The sequence below is a fragment of the Puma concolor genome, chromosome C1 (assembly GCF_028749965.1).
Source record: "Puma concolor isolate L17-30 chromosome C1, mPumCon1.1.hap2, whole genome shotgun sequence".
NCBI classification, from domain to species: Eukaryota; Metazoa; Chordata; class Mammalia; order Carnivora; family Felidae; genus Puma; species Puma concolor.
Genome location: NC_141674.1, coordinates 206,992,093 through 207,007,385, shown reverse-complemented (window position 1 = coordinate 207,007,385; position 15,293 = coordinate 206,992,093).

The window sequence follows — 15,293 nt, the reverse complement described above, 5'->3', positions numbered from 1 at the left end:
GGATAAAGGATTCTCGGCTGCATATTTTTTCTGTCTAGCACACTGAAAATCTCGTGCCAATTCTTTCTGGCCTGCCAAGTGTCAAAAGAGAGATCAGTCACGAGTCTTATAGGTCTCCCTTTATATGTGAGGGCACGTTTACCCCTTGCTGCTTTCAGAATTTTCTCTTTATCCTTGTATTTTGCCAGTTTCACTATGATATGTCGTGCAGAAGATCGATTCAAGTTACATCTGAAGGGACTTCTCTGTGCCTCTTGGATTTCAATGCCTTTTTCCTTCCCCAGTTCAGGGAAGTTCTCAGCTATTATTTCTTCAAGTACCCCTTCAGCACCTTTCCCTCTCTCTTCCTCCTCTGGGATACCAATTATGCGTAGATTATTTCTTTTTAGTGTATCACTTAGTTCTCTAATTTTCCCCTCATACTCCTGGATTTTTTTATCTCTCTTTTTCTCAGCTTCCTCTTTTTCCATAACTTTATCTTCTAGTTCACCTATTCTCTCCTCTGCCTCTTCAATCCGAGCCGTGGTGGTTTCCATTTTGTTATGCATTTCGTTTAAAGCGTTTTTCAGCTCCTCGTGACTGTTCCTTAGTCCCTTGATCTCTGTAGCAAGAGATTCTCTGCTGTCAGCTATACTGTTTTCAAGCCCAGCGATTAATTTTATGACTATTATTCTAAATACACTTTCTGTTATATTATTTAAATCCTTTTTGATCAGCTCATTAGCTGTTGTTATTTCCTGGAGATTCTTCTGAGGGGAATTCTTCCGCTTGGTCATTTTGGATAGTCCCTGGCGTGGGGAGGACCTGCAGGGCACTTCCCCTGTGCTGTGGTGTATAACTGGAGTTGGTGGGCGGAGCCGCAGTCAGACCTGATGTCTGCCCCCAGCCCACCGCTGTGTCCACAGTCAGACTGGTGTGTGCCTTCTCTTCCCCTCTCCTAGGGGCGGGACTCACTGTGGGGTGGGGTGGCCTGTCTGGGCTACTTGCACACTGCCAGGCTTGTGATGCTGGGGATCTGTCGTCTTAGCTGGGGTGGGTAGGCAAGGTGCACGGGGGCAGGAGGGGCAGGCTTAGCTTGCTTCTCCTTAGGTGATCCACTTCAGGAGGGGCCCTGTGGCAGCAGGAGGGAGTCAGATCCGCTGCCGGAGGTTTGGCTCTGCAGAAGCGCAGAGTTGGGTGTTTGCGCGGAGCGAGCAAGTTCCCTGGCAGGAACTGGTTCTCTTTGGGATTTTGGCTGGGGGATGGGCGGGGGAGATGGCGCTGGCGAGCGCCTTTGTTCCCCACCAAACTGAGCTCTGTCGTCAGGGGGCTCAGCAGCTCTCCTTCCCTTTGTCCTCCAGCCTTCCCGCTTTCTGAGCAGAGCTGTTAACTTATGACCTCCCAGACGCTAAGTCGCGCTTGCTGTCGGAACACAGTCCGTCAGGCCCCTCCGCTTTTTGCAAGCCAGACTCGGGGGCTCTGCTTGGCCGGCGAGCCGCCCCTCCGCCCCGGCTCCCTCCCGCCAGTCCGTGGAGCGCGCACCGCCTCGCCGCCCTTCCTACCCTCTTCCGTGGGCCTCTCGTCTGCGCTTGGCTCCGGCGACTCCGTTCTGCTAATCCTCTGGCGGTTTTCTGGGTTATTTAGGCAGGTGTAGGTGGAATCTAAGTGATCAGCAGGACGCGCGGTGAGCCCAGCGTCCTCCTACGCCGCCATCTTCCCTCTCTTCCAGTGAGATTTTCATGTGTTAAGAAGAATCACAGGCTACTGGAGGCCTACCTATTGTCAAGCTAAGGTTGTTTCTCCCTCTGGCAAAGCATTAGCATTGAGACAGTAGGGAGTTCCTAGAGAAATTTTTTAGTTTGGCAGCCCCAAGTATTTGTCAATGGGCTGCAGGAACTAAGGAAATTTACTTCTGTCTCCTTTTCCCACATCATTATGGAGGAGTCACGGAGACTGGCGTCCTGCAGGACCATGAGCTCTATTAGTTCACCATTTGTTTTTCCCTTGTGCTTTGTTCTTGGGCATCCAGGGATGCCTGAGGAATATCACATATATCCCACCTGGGGGTGGGGGTGGGGTGTTTGCCACCTGTCAGCTTGCCTTATGCTCCCGCATCATTGAGGGGCACCTGGGTGGCTCAGTAGGTTAAGTATCCAACTTTGGCTCAGGTCATGATCTTGTGGTTCAAGGGTTCAAACCCCTCATCAGGCTCTGTGCTGACAGCTCAGAGCCTGGAGCCTGCTTCAGATTCTGTGTCTCCTCTCTCTCTGCCACCCCCCCCCCCCACTCCACTCACGCTCTGTGTGTCTCTCTCTCTCTCACACTCAAGAATAAATAAACATTAAAAAAGTAAAATATAGTATATTGGTACACTGTATGTTAGCTACCTTGGATTTAAATAAAACTTAAAAACTAAAACATTAAAACATTAATTAATTAATTATGGCATATTGGGGCGCCTGGGTGGCTCAGTTGGTTAAGCGTCCCACTCTTGATTTGGGCTCAGGTCATAGTCTCACGGTTCACGAGACTGAGGCCCATGTGGGGATCCCCACAATAAGTGTGGAGCCTGCTTGGGATTCTCTCTCCCTCTCTCTGCCCGTCCTCCACTAGTGCTCTCTTGTTGTCTCTAAATAAATAAATAGATGTCAAAAAATAAAATAAAATATGGTGTATCAATAGACAATTTGAGGTACCGTAAGAATAACAGATGAGAATAAAATTGCCCTTCAAAGATAGGTTGGTACTCACAGTTCCTAAGAGAAGAAGGCAGTCCACTCCATGAAGGAATGGGGGGAGCTGTGGATAACAGCCTTTATTGTGCTTTCTTTGAGAAAAAAAACTGGTGGAGTATGGTAAGCAGGGTTGTCTGAATAAATCCAGTGTGCTCTGGGATATATGTAGCCTGTCCTTGTTGTTCAGTACATGGCCCTGGGGTACCTGGGGCTGGTGGAATGCAGCCCAGAGTATGCTATGTAAGAAGGAAGGTGATTGGGATGTGGGATGGGTTAGTTTGTATTTGAAGAGTGTGCACACAGGAAGATTGTTTATATCTTTAAGAATCTGTTAACCCTAGAAGGGATAGACTCTCCAAGGTTAGCAAGGTACCAGATGTCAAAGCATCAGAGTATGGAAAATTAAAAGTGTGGCTAATACACTGTAAAAGTCAGAAAAGGCTAGGTTATGCTGCAGTAACACGTGAGTACCAAAAAAAAAAAAAAAAAAAAAAGCCCACTGTGGGTGTGGTTAACTCTCTATGACCACTGGCCCCCATGTTGTAGCTAAATGATCCATATTGCTTCCCATCACTCTGCTGCCTTGATATAAGGTCTCCATGCTCATGGCAGAGAAGAGGGATTCTAGAGCACTGCATGGCCTAAGCCCCAAAAGGAGCACATTACACTTTGGCTCACAGTCTCTTCTCTAGAAGCCATCATATGTCTGTGCCGGTGTACATGGGGGTCTTGGTGGGATGCTGTTGCAGAGCTGGCCAGTAGGAAGTCAGGAGTGGAGACTGGACTAAGCCTAAAAACATCAGGAGCAGCCTCAAGCACCTTTGAGTCAAGACCACACCAGAACGAGCCATGAGTCATGAGCCACAACAGACATCGACCCTAGGGCATCGGTAACAGAAGCTGTCGTCTCAAGGCCGGGATAAGTGAGGTGCACCTCACCTGGAGGTCAGTGGGAGCCAGACGGAACTGAATGACAGCTCTAGAATGAAAGAACCCTCTGGACCTTCTCCTGTGGCCAAGGTGCCAGGTAGGGAGAAAAAGGGGCAGGGAAAGGGACACAAAGGGAAAGCAACTGACAAAACTGAGAATTTACCCTGAAGAGATTAAGCTAGCCCAGAAGAGACCAGGTATCAAGTCAGAAGTTAACCTACCCTGAAAGGGTATTTGTTTTTCCACTGCCAAGGTGAAATATGGGTTCTGAAACTAAGCTGGGTTCTTTGATTAAAAAATGAAAGAATGTTATATTTAGCACCCCCCAATTTATGACGGTTACATTTTAAAGCCCCTGTATGTCTCTAATTTTTTTTTTTTTTTTTTAGCATTTATTCATTTTTGAAAGGCAGAGAGAGAGCGCAAATGGGGGAGGAGCAGGGAGAGAGGGAGACACAGAATCCGAAATGGGCTCCAGGCTCTGAGCTGTCAGCACAGAGCCGGACGGGGGGCTCGAACTCACGGACCGCGAGATCATAACCTGAGCCGAAGTCGGCCGCTCAACCGACTGAGCCACCCAGGCGCCCCTTAATTTTTATGTATTATGGATGAAGTGGCCATTTTTGCCCAGAACCAAAATTAGAATGTGAGTGGGGGTCCCCTATGTTTGTGTATATTAACCCTACCGTGCAGCCGTTCACAAGCACTTGTCATTTTCATCTGGCAAACATATACTGACCATCAATTAAGCTTTAAGATCCGAAGGATATGATAGTGAACGGGATAGACATGTTCCCCGCAATTATAAAGCTTATGGTTTGCAAAGGGACATTTAAAAAAAAAATTCTCAAGTAATAAATGAATTGCAGTTGCAATAAATGCTAGGGAGAAGGTCAGCAGGCTATAAGGTGATTAGCAAAGGAGTCGGTTACACATTTCTGCTTCTGACCTCTTTCTCCTGCCCTCTGTCTAGCAGGTCTTTGCCTTATTTCTGCTACTGAAATCCCCAGGAAACCTCCCACTCCAACTCAAATGTCCCTCTTGCTTGCCATTTCCCCCCCTCATCTCAATGAGAAGCACTCTTCCTTCTTTTTGCATCCAGTGATAACCTTGGTTACTATTTTCCTCATCCCACACTGAACTTAAGGGCTTATGTGAGAGGGTTTCAAAATATTTGTCTATGTGGCCCAATCCCTGAGGACAGGGACTGGACTCTTGCATACCTTTAGAAACGTCCTTATTCCTAGTATCTCTGAAATAAAGATTCAAAATAAATATTTGCTGAATAAACCAATCGTGTTCCTATCCAAATTAGACAATTCTGTGTCTTATGTATCAAAGATCCATTTCAGCAATGTTAATATTGTTTGTTGTTGAACTAATAGTATATGCCCAACATGGGCTATTCAAATAAAGTGTGAAAAAATAAAAGGCAACTTCTTATGTCTCGAAAAACAGTTAATAGTTGCTGTATGTATAACACTGTAAAATTAAGATTTTTTTTCATGTTGTGTATTTTTTTAATTACAATTTTTTTTTAATGTTGATTTATTTTTGAGAGAGGCGGAGACAGAGTGCGAGGGGGACTATGCAAAATCTGAAACAGCTCCAGGCACTGAGCTGTTAGCACAGAGCCTGATGCAGGGCTCGAACCTGCAAGCCATGAGATCATGACCTGAGCCGAAGTCAGATGTTTAACCGACTGAGCCACCCAGTCGCCACTCATTTGTTTATTTTAAAAGTTACATATACGTATAGTAAAGAATGTCAACAGACAGGATATAAAAAGAAAAGCAGAGTCCTTCATTCCCTAGGCCCTCGTTCAATTTCTCTTCATCCAAAGGATCTAACTGAATTCTTAGAAACACCTTGTGAGTGGACATTAGTGCTGTCTTAATATTATGGGTAAGGGGCTCGCGTGGCTTTTAGACCCTTCCTTTGTCCCAGTTCGCTCCTTGCACTAGCGCACTAGAGGTGATCTGATTGGTTTTGAAAGGAGGAATTTTTATTCATTCGGCCACGTCTCTGTGAACCAGATACCGTGCTGGATATCGGGTCTGCGGTGATGAGCTCAAAGCAGATGCCGTCCCCAGTCCGTGATTATGACAGCTTAGCTTTGTGGTTTGGGGGTGTGTGTGAAATACCCAATGAGCGTCCAAATGAGCACAGGCAAAGGCTGTCTGTACAGAACTTGCTGTGGCTGGGGGGGGGGGGTCAGCCACGATTGCTCGAGTTTTGTCAAAGTCTCAAAGGCAGGCGGAGGTGAGGGTAGGCTTTATTTTTTTTTTTATTTTTATTTAAAAAAATTTTTTTAACGTTTTTATTTATTTTTGAGACAGAGAGAGACAGAGCATGAATGGGGAGGGGCAGGGAGAGAGGGAGACACAGAATCGGAAGCAGGCTCCAGGCTCTGAGCCATCAGCCCAGAGCCCGACGCGGGGCTCAAACTCACAGACCATCAGATCGTGACCTGAGCTGAAGTCGGATGCTTAACCGACTGAGCCACCCAGGCGCCCCTAGGGTAGGCTTTAGAGTGAAGAAAAAGGAGGGCTCCAGATGTGCCCCAAGTGGAGGCTGCTGGCATGGGAAGCTAGGCTAGAAGCAGGCTGACTAGAAGCGGGACATCCTATGTGGCTGGTAAGGGTACGTATTTGATTTTCTCCATTTGGTCCTAAGTTAGAAGCTGGGGCAAAAATTAGAGACACTGTTACTTACTAATCAATGCCTGGCTGTTTGGGGCTGATTTTTACAGCCATTATTATTTGCCTTCTGGAACACTCCCTTCAGATAGTAGTTGACTTCTTGGATTGGTCACGGTAGATGTGCTTTCTTCTTGAGCTGGCTCCTGTAGACTGCTACAGACTTTCATTTTTATATATGTAATCTGGCCGTTGTCTGTTTGTATGTTCATTTTTTCAAGTGTATTTGACCAGTTTTTCTACTCCTCAGCCCAAAATAGGTGGTTTCTATAAGTACATTTCTAATTGGTGAATGGGGCTTCCACACACGTCTTTCCCAAAGAGCCAATGACTGGTAACTGCCCGTAATGATCATCAGTATCTGATGGATGTAGCCTGTCACTCGATCCTCACTATGACCCTACAAGGTAGATGCTGTTAATGTTCCCATTTTATAGATGAGAAGATTGTGATGCAGAGGAGTTAAGAAACTTGCCCAAAGTCCTCTAAACTGGAAATGCAGGAGGAGGGATTTTTCCTAAGTCAGTCTGACTCTAAACCTTCTGGTTTTAAGCAATGTATTTGTGTCTCTGCACTACTTTTCGCCTGATGACAGGAAATAACTGTGCCTTTCTCATAAAGTCAGAGTATGGTCATGGTCACCCGCACTATCGCAGGGGTGAGGAACAGGGCCAGGACGGGGTATGAATGTCAAGTACAAACATGAAGGGGTTTTGCACAGCCACTCTGTGAAACAGATCCTATTTAAGGTCAGCTATTCATGGTCAAGGACACTTATTTTTTTTAAATCCTTGACATTTCTGTGGTCTGAATGAGAGCATGTGTGTGTCAGTTCTAGGTGCCACATACATGTCAGCAGCATGGCATGGACCTTCCTTCCATCCCTGCCTTCCCTGTGCTCCTGTCCTCTGCTGCACCATGGCTCACAGAGTGTGCCCTGTATACTGGTACTTACTGTCATTTTGTACCTTTTTTGTTCATAATTATTTCTTTGCTTTCCAGGCATGGGAAGGGGTTGCCTGAGCACAAAACTTTGCACACAGTGGGTGTTCAGTACATTTGGCTGGTGTACTAAGGGGGGGGGGGGGAAGAAAACATTGCCAGAAAGGCAACTCTCTGGAGTCCGGGGGGAACTAAATTATAACCTAAGTCAATAATTTGCCCTTACAGGGCATTTTTTTAATCCATTTGTAGCATGAGGAATAAAATAATAAAAAAAAAAATCTCTGCAGATATAATGTATAATATTGTTTGCAAATGATTTGCTCTTTTCTTTTTCTTACAATGAAAATTCTAACACTGTTGAGATGGTATAAATGTGTTGGTTTCTTAAGAGTAATCTCAAAAATGCCCAAGAAATTTTCTCAAGAATTTTTTCATTCTTTATTTATCTTAAAGCAGTGCTAATAAAGAAGCATAACTATTATCAGGGCGTGATTATATTGTAGGGTTTTGATGTCCTTGTTACATTACGGTCTTACCCTTCCATTTACAAGAAAGGACAGGCAGGTTTATGACTCCAGTGTGACTAGGCAAAGCACTGGGGAATCTTCATTAGGCCTTACAAGGCAATGGTATCCTTCTTTAGTAAATGACTGCTTCTGTGTGCTAAGTAGTGTGATCCTTAAAGTTCCCGCTGGAACCCAATTCTTAGCTCCTTTCTGGAGATACCACTAACTGACTGGGAAATCCTGATATGAAACAAGTAGATTGGTTAGATTTGGGGTGTTTCTCTGAACAACATCTTAATCTACAATTTTGTGGTATGTCTGGACTGGAAGCGGAGCCAGTCCATGGTGAGAAGGTAGCAAGAACGTTTTCCCCGGTACCCGAATCGGCATTGTGGCCCATCTGCGGTGGGTGATAGGGTCTCACTCACTTACCTGTGCTTTTACTCATCCTCTTATGACCGAGGACCAACTTTGTATGGCAATTTCCCAAGGGTCATCCTACAGAGAAGTGCTCATTTGCCACTCAAGACATTACTTCTGAGCCTGGCTGAGGCAATCGTCATGAATGCAAGTACCTGAGCTTATTCTTCATGCTGGACGGTGTGTTGGCTGTTCCGCTCCAGGGCGTCCAAGCTGGCTCGGGCCACCTGCACACCAGACACCTGGTCCATTCTCATTTTAATCCCAATCCAGACAGGTCCAGTTTTTTGGTTCTGTTTCTCAACCCATTCTCAATTCCTGGCTCTTTCTCGAAATTTGGCATTGAGACTTTCTCCAACAGACTTTGGCTGTTTCTCTCGCTCACATTGTGCTAGAAAATATAATAGAAAACCCATATTTAATGCTGCAACCATAGAAACCAGTCCTCATGCTAGCCATTTAAGAGCTGTGTCAACAGAAGCAGCCCCAAAAGTGTGGGGGAGGAGAGTATGCAGAGCTGGTGGGTCAAATTGAAGTATAAAGGTCAAAAAGAGTATTGAATTTCGATGGACAGCTCACTGTGGAAAATTAAAATATAATAATAAGGGTTGGATACTTATTTCCTTTAATGTTAAATTGAAGCTGTGAAATTTTAAAACCGGTAACTAGCATTTTAATCAATGTGAGAAATTGGATGTAACCATTTCTAGACTAATCTGAAAATCCCCTCGTTTTAGAAAGGATACTTAGTCCGCCACAAGAAGTCTTTTTGCAAACACTCTCAGAACCGACGTGTTACAAAATGGCACCTAACCCTGGCATCTCTATCCAATGACAAGTGAAGTTTCATGTTGATAAAAGGTGGAAGAACTCATTTCCGATTGTTGACTCAGCACTTTGGGAATATAACACCAGTTTATTAATACACAATTAGCACAATCAGTCTCCATTCCATCACTTAAACCTACTGCCTGTGGAAGATGACTGTGTCATTAGACCAACACTGTTGAGCCAAGGGACTCCAGGCTACATTGAGCAACGCCAATCCTTCCTTCTCCTCCCCCCACCCGTGCCCTACTTCTTGAGAATTGAATTTTCACCTTAATAGAGGGAGCAAGCATTCAGAAGAATTTTCTCTAGAATGGGTAATATTCAGGGATTACACTGGCTGTCTTAACCCTGAGAGAACTTTTCATTTAAAGGGTCAAGATCTCCAAAGGATTAAATGGAGGAAAGAATACAAAAATGCTTTACTAAGTACAGATTTTATATGAAGAAAGAATGAATGCACATGTTCAGTTTGGGCATCACTGTTATGCAAATCTTGCTGGGATCCCAAGGTATTGCTCAAGTCTTCCACCTAGAAGAAGCTTACAATGGGTCCCAGCTCTTCTCTCCTTTCTGCTGACCTACAGAACCATGATTTGATATTTCACACGCATAGACTGGCACATGGCATGATTATTTTCTCTCAAACCCCTGTGGGCTGTTACCATGTGTCTTCACAAAATAGGCCCCTGATGTGTGTAAATTAAGGGATCATGAAGAGACACATTTGTTGGGACAGCAAATGTCTAGACAGTCACCTCTGATGCATTCACGTTCCTCCAGCCCACCTCACTTCTGCCTTTGACTCAGTGACACCAACATCCCAGGGCGGTTGTGAGCATCACATTATAGATAGTGTATGTGGAAATTTATTGTGAACACTAAACAGCAAACTGACTGCAAATAATTAATGTGGCAGGGTAACAACGAAAAGTCCCGAACAGAATATGCCTGTACGTTAAATTTAGATGATACATCAAACATCAGTTAGGTTGAGTAGGAAGGTAGATTTTCTGGGATTCAGAAAATCTGGGGTCACCTTCTAGATTTGCCATTGGCTTTGTGTCTAGTCTGAGCTTGATGCTTTTTCTCTTGTGAGATTAGGTAGTTGGACAGATTGACTTCTAAATTCTCTTCTGATTCTACAAGTAAACAAAATGTTGTAAGATTGGGCTTGCGATCATTTCATTTGCATAAAGGGTGGCAGAACAAACAAGAAGAGTATCTTGTAGGAAATCCATCATTTTCTCCAGTTCTGTTACGTTGGAAAAGAGAAGCAATTCATTAATATGATCACTCTGATTCCAGTCCTTCTTTCAGAAGGTTTACATGAATAAACCACCACAATAAAAGAAAAGTATATATGTGATAAAAAGATGCCAACTTCTCAAATCGAAATATAATCTTTGATTATGAAATTCTTGTGATATTGGATTCCATCTATTGACATGAATTATTCCAAAATTATTTTTTATCAGAGCCCTTGCTGGGTGTGTGCCTCCAAGGAAGATTCTTGGCAAGAGAACAGGAATTAAGATTTTAGTGCACGGAATCTCTGTTAAATCTAAGGAGATATTTCATGAGTCAACTATGCAAAATCTCCTTGGTCTAGGAGCTTAGGGGAACGATAACATTTCAGACTGGGATGCTCAGAAGAAGCTTTACAGAAGAGTTTGATATAAGTTAGGATGTATTAAAGAATGTAAAACGTGCATTGAGTAGCGGATGCCAAGAATAATAGTGCAAAGGTGAAAACATACAAAGGATGTTTTTCTGACAGTTAGTAAAGCAGCCAGAATGCAGAAGGTCAGACATGGTGGTGGTGGAAGATAAGGCTTGAAAAACAGGTTAGCCCTAACTGGGGATGACATTGAGTGACATTGAATGGATGAACTTCAAAGAATTTTATCCTTTAGGCAAGAAAGAGTACATTCAAAACTTTTTACAAAGACATTAATGGAATGAAGGCTTTTATTTGAAAAATATTTCTGTCATTCATCAGAATGGGTTTAAAGAGGAGAAAGTGACAACAAGCAGAAAAATTAACACATTATTCCCAAGGTCCAAGTCTTCACTGACACAATCCTCAACTTGGTGGGCGGCAGTAGGAAATGGAAAAAAAGAAGAGAAGCAAAATATTGGAAGGAGAGGATTGCAGGGAGAAGCAATAACTGAGGGGAAAAGGCAAATGCGTGTGAGGTTTTAGGTCTGGGAAACTGAGCAAATTAGCGGTACTTTTATAAAGAAGAGAAGGTACAGGAAAGCAAACATATTTTGAGACAGTGCATTTGGGTAGTGGAAATAGAGTTCAGGCAGAGTTAAGTTCGGGTAAAAGTGCCAGGAGGGGGGTTCTCTGAGAGTAGGTATCACGGTGAGGACCTTATGGGGGGGGGGGTTAAGAGCTAAGCACACCTACTTTGCATTCTCTAATGTGTCGACCTGGCCCTGGGGCAGCAGGCTTGGATTTTGGGGTCAGACCCCTCCAGGCTTTATCTACCAGCCCCACCACTTGCTGGCTATGTACGTGACCTTAGGCAACATACTTAACCACCTGTGCCACAGTTTCCCTCCCGTAAAGATAGACATTAATAGTGCCCTTCTGTTAGGATTGAGCAAACAAACCTATGTAAAGTGTTTGGGATGCTCTAAGCGCTTTTAAATGAACTTTCTTATGACTTGATTTCCTCCTGTGTATATTTAGGATTGTAATAGTATTTATAGACCTACTGTCAGAATTAAATAGGAAAAAAAAAGTACCCCAAACTGTCAACAAAATGACTGGTTGATAGTAAGGGCTCCCTTTTGAATAGTCACTGAGTTCAATTACCCAATAAATATCTATCATGTACCTACTACCCACCAGGCACTTTCCTGGTAACGGGGGACGTGACAGTGGAGGAAATAGTGAAGGCACTTTCATCCCACTGAGATGAGGCCAGTGATCTGATGTCATGTGAGAAAAGGAAAGCAGATTCAGGGCATTGAAAAAGATGTGAGTGGGCTTAGACAGAGTGGTAAGGAAAGACGTCCCCGGAAAGGTGACATTTGAGTAGAGTATTACCTGAATGCAAGGAGGTGAAAGCGAAGCAGTGATCTACATGGGGTGTGGATGGGGGCGGGGAGAGGTCAGCGGAAGAGTTTTCAGACAGAGCCAACCACGCATGTGATGCATACCTTGGTATGGAGGACCTTGTAGCCTAGAGAAGCCCTGGGCTTCCTGAGGCCAGGACACTGAGGAGGGAGTAGAGGGAAGTGAGATCTGGGGAGGGCAGTTCCTGGAGAACAGTGGGTCCAACAGAAGTAAAATGCCAGCTGTGTATCTAATGCTATTAACGTTTCTAGTAGCTACATTTTTTTTTTTTTGCCAGAAACAGGTGCAATTAACTCAATGTATCTCACACACCATGTCAACACATGATCACTATAAAAAATACTAACCAGAAATGTGGGATCTTTTTTCTTTCTTTCCTTCTTTGTCCTAAATCTTTCAGACCTGGTGGGCATTTTCCACTTACAGCACATGTCAGTTCAGACCAGCCACGTTTCAAGCGCTCAATTGCCAGATGTGGCCTGTGGCTACCATCCTGGGTGGCACAAATATAGTGCAGGGAGCATTGAAGTTCATGGAAAGGAATCTGGATTTCATTCTATAAGGAATAGGAACCCATTGAAGAGCTAGAGTGCTGGGGACAATGTGTGTGTGTGTGTGTGTGTGTGTGTGTGTGTGTGTGGTTCAGGATAGGGGACAGGGGGATCATAATTTGATTTCATTTTTAGATTGTCACCCCATAGACGTTTCACCAGGTATAAATCTTACTTCACACACTTGGTTAAACAAGAAGCATCTCCTAGACGTCCTTCTTTGAAATCACACTGAGCCCAGTTCCAAACTCTTTTTGTTAGGTGGACAAGGAACTTACTTCCCCCAATTTTTGTGATGCCACTTCCTTTTTCTTCCTTCTTTTAATCTTTTTAACTCACGACTTCGGTGTGGGTGGGGTGGTTGGAGGAGGCTAGGGAGTGCCGCGCCGAAGCCTGGAGTCCATTCCAAGCACCAGTCTACTCTGGTTGTTGCTGAGAGGCCCATTTCCAGAACCCAGGTATTCCCAGAAGCCTGTGGCTTCCATGCCACCTCTGGCCCAGGTACCTGGCAGAGCGGGAGCCCGGTATCTGGTGCCCTGCCTGCTTAATGCACCTTGCGGTGTCCTGTCACACTTTCCAAGTCGTTTTTAAGTTTATGAGACACGCTGGTTTTCCTCTCCTTTCCAGGGCCAGTGACAAGTTTTTCCCATTGCTCTTTCTTTCTCCCCTCCCCAAAGAATACCTAGTCTGATCTTTTCAATCGCTCAGATTTCAAGAGAGACGGAAAGAAGGGTTGTCTTCCTCAGCTCTTGCTCTCCTACCCCCTGCCTCTTGAGTCTCTGAAGCCAAGCATTTGAATGGGGTTGACTACCTGTTCGGAACAAATGGATGAGAAATAAAGGACACAAATGCAAATTAACACCTTGGTGAATTACCTGCTCTTGCCGTTGCACAGAGGACCTTTAACTGGTGATTGAACATTTCTGAAATCTCTACACTGGATAGATTCACATCAACCAGAAGTGTGATCTGTGTGTGGCTCTGCAATGGCATAAAAAGCAAAGAAATGATTGCTGAATAAATGATTCATGTCTGATTTTCTCCATGTCTAAAATCTTGCTCCTTGGACCGATATCAGTGGTTCTCCTCTGCGAGTTGGAAATGCGGCCTCCCAGGCTCCACCACATCTCTCGGACTCAGAAGCCACATTTTAACAAGATCCCCGGGTGAGCGATGTGCACATTCAAGTGTGAGAAGCCCGGGTCTAAGACGCAGTGGTTCTAATTTGGAGCTTGGATTTGTAGTCAGCCAGTGGCTGGCTTTTCCTGACAAATTAAGCCATCAAAGGTGATAACCAGGTGCCTATAATGTGTAAGGTGCTGAGCTTAGGGACTGCAGGGATGCACAACAGTGTAAGACAGCCCTTGCCTTCAAGTTGGAAAGATAAGGTACAAACGCAGGAAAAGCAAATGAGTATCTAACAGAGTACAGACAACAGCACGGTCAACAGGAATTTATTAAGAGTCGGGTGTTTAGGGGATAGAGAGGATTTCAGCCAAGTTTGAAAGATGGGAAGGATTTATTGTTCCAAATTATCGAACTTTATTCTCTTTGTATTTAAGGTCACAGGGAGAAAAAAAAAATCTCCCCTACTGAAGAATTACAAGCCAGAGGCAGACCACACTTCTGAGAAAAGCAATCAAGACTCTCTCTCTCTACACAAACCCAAGCATCCCATTAGAAAGACTCCATAAGTTGACAGTTTGCTGCCAGGTTTCTCTTTTCCTTGAGGCATGTGTGGTGGCAGAGTGTTGAAAAGAAATAACCTACAACACATTCCTATAAGTAGCAGCTTTCTGCCCTTGCAAATGAGAGGCACATCTCAAATGTCAGACCACGCCCATTGTTCCCAGCCAATGTGGGCGGTTTTCAGAGGTGCAAAATTGAAAATTCCATAAATACACGTATCATATTCTTTGCAAGCTGAAGTCTTCTACTTGCTTCAACAGAAAAATCCGAGAGGAATGCATGGCCCCGTTCTTCCTGATGAGACTGTTAGATGTGCGAGGGATAAGAGGTATTGGATGATCACAGTGAGGGGCCCAAGGTTGGAAACACACAGCAGATCAGAAAAAGATGCTATGGTTTGTCCCCATCTACGCTCCCTGTTCGTCTTCAGCATTAATAAAACTTAATGGAAAGCCCTACCTTTCGTTGAACTCATAATCTCATTTTAGCATTTTAATGATTATTCTTCATGATTTGTAGGGGCCACATTGCCCACAATGCACAATTAGAGGTAGCATGTCCTTTCCAGGGTCAATGGCTTTATGCAACTTTTGTAAATATGACCGGTGTGTTATACGTTTATTATTTGATTAGCTTTGGCAATCAGGAATTTAAGATATAATTGAATCATGTCAAGTACATTTACATTGCACATGTATCCAGGGAAAAAATGTGATGAGTACACCATAGGTTTAATTCAGGGTTATCTAATTGTTTTATCCTAAAATACAACTCCTCTCATCTCGCTGAACCCACACACTAAATTAGGGACTTCTGGCTGCCAGAATTCATTTGTGTTCTTGGATTTTCACTTTGAAAACTTCCAAAGGAGACCGGGAATCCTGCTGATAGCAGAGTAAGCCTCAGCTATGAAAGTCAAA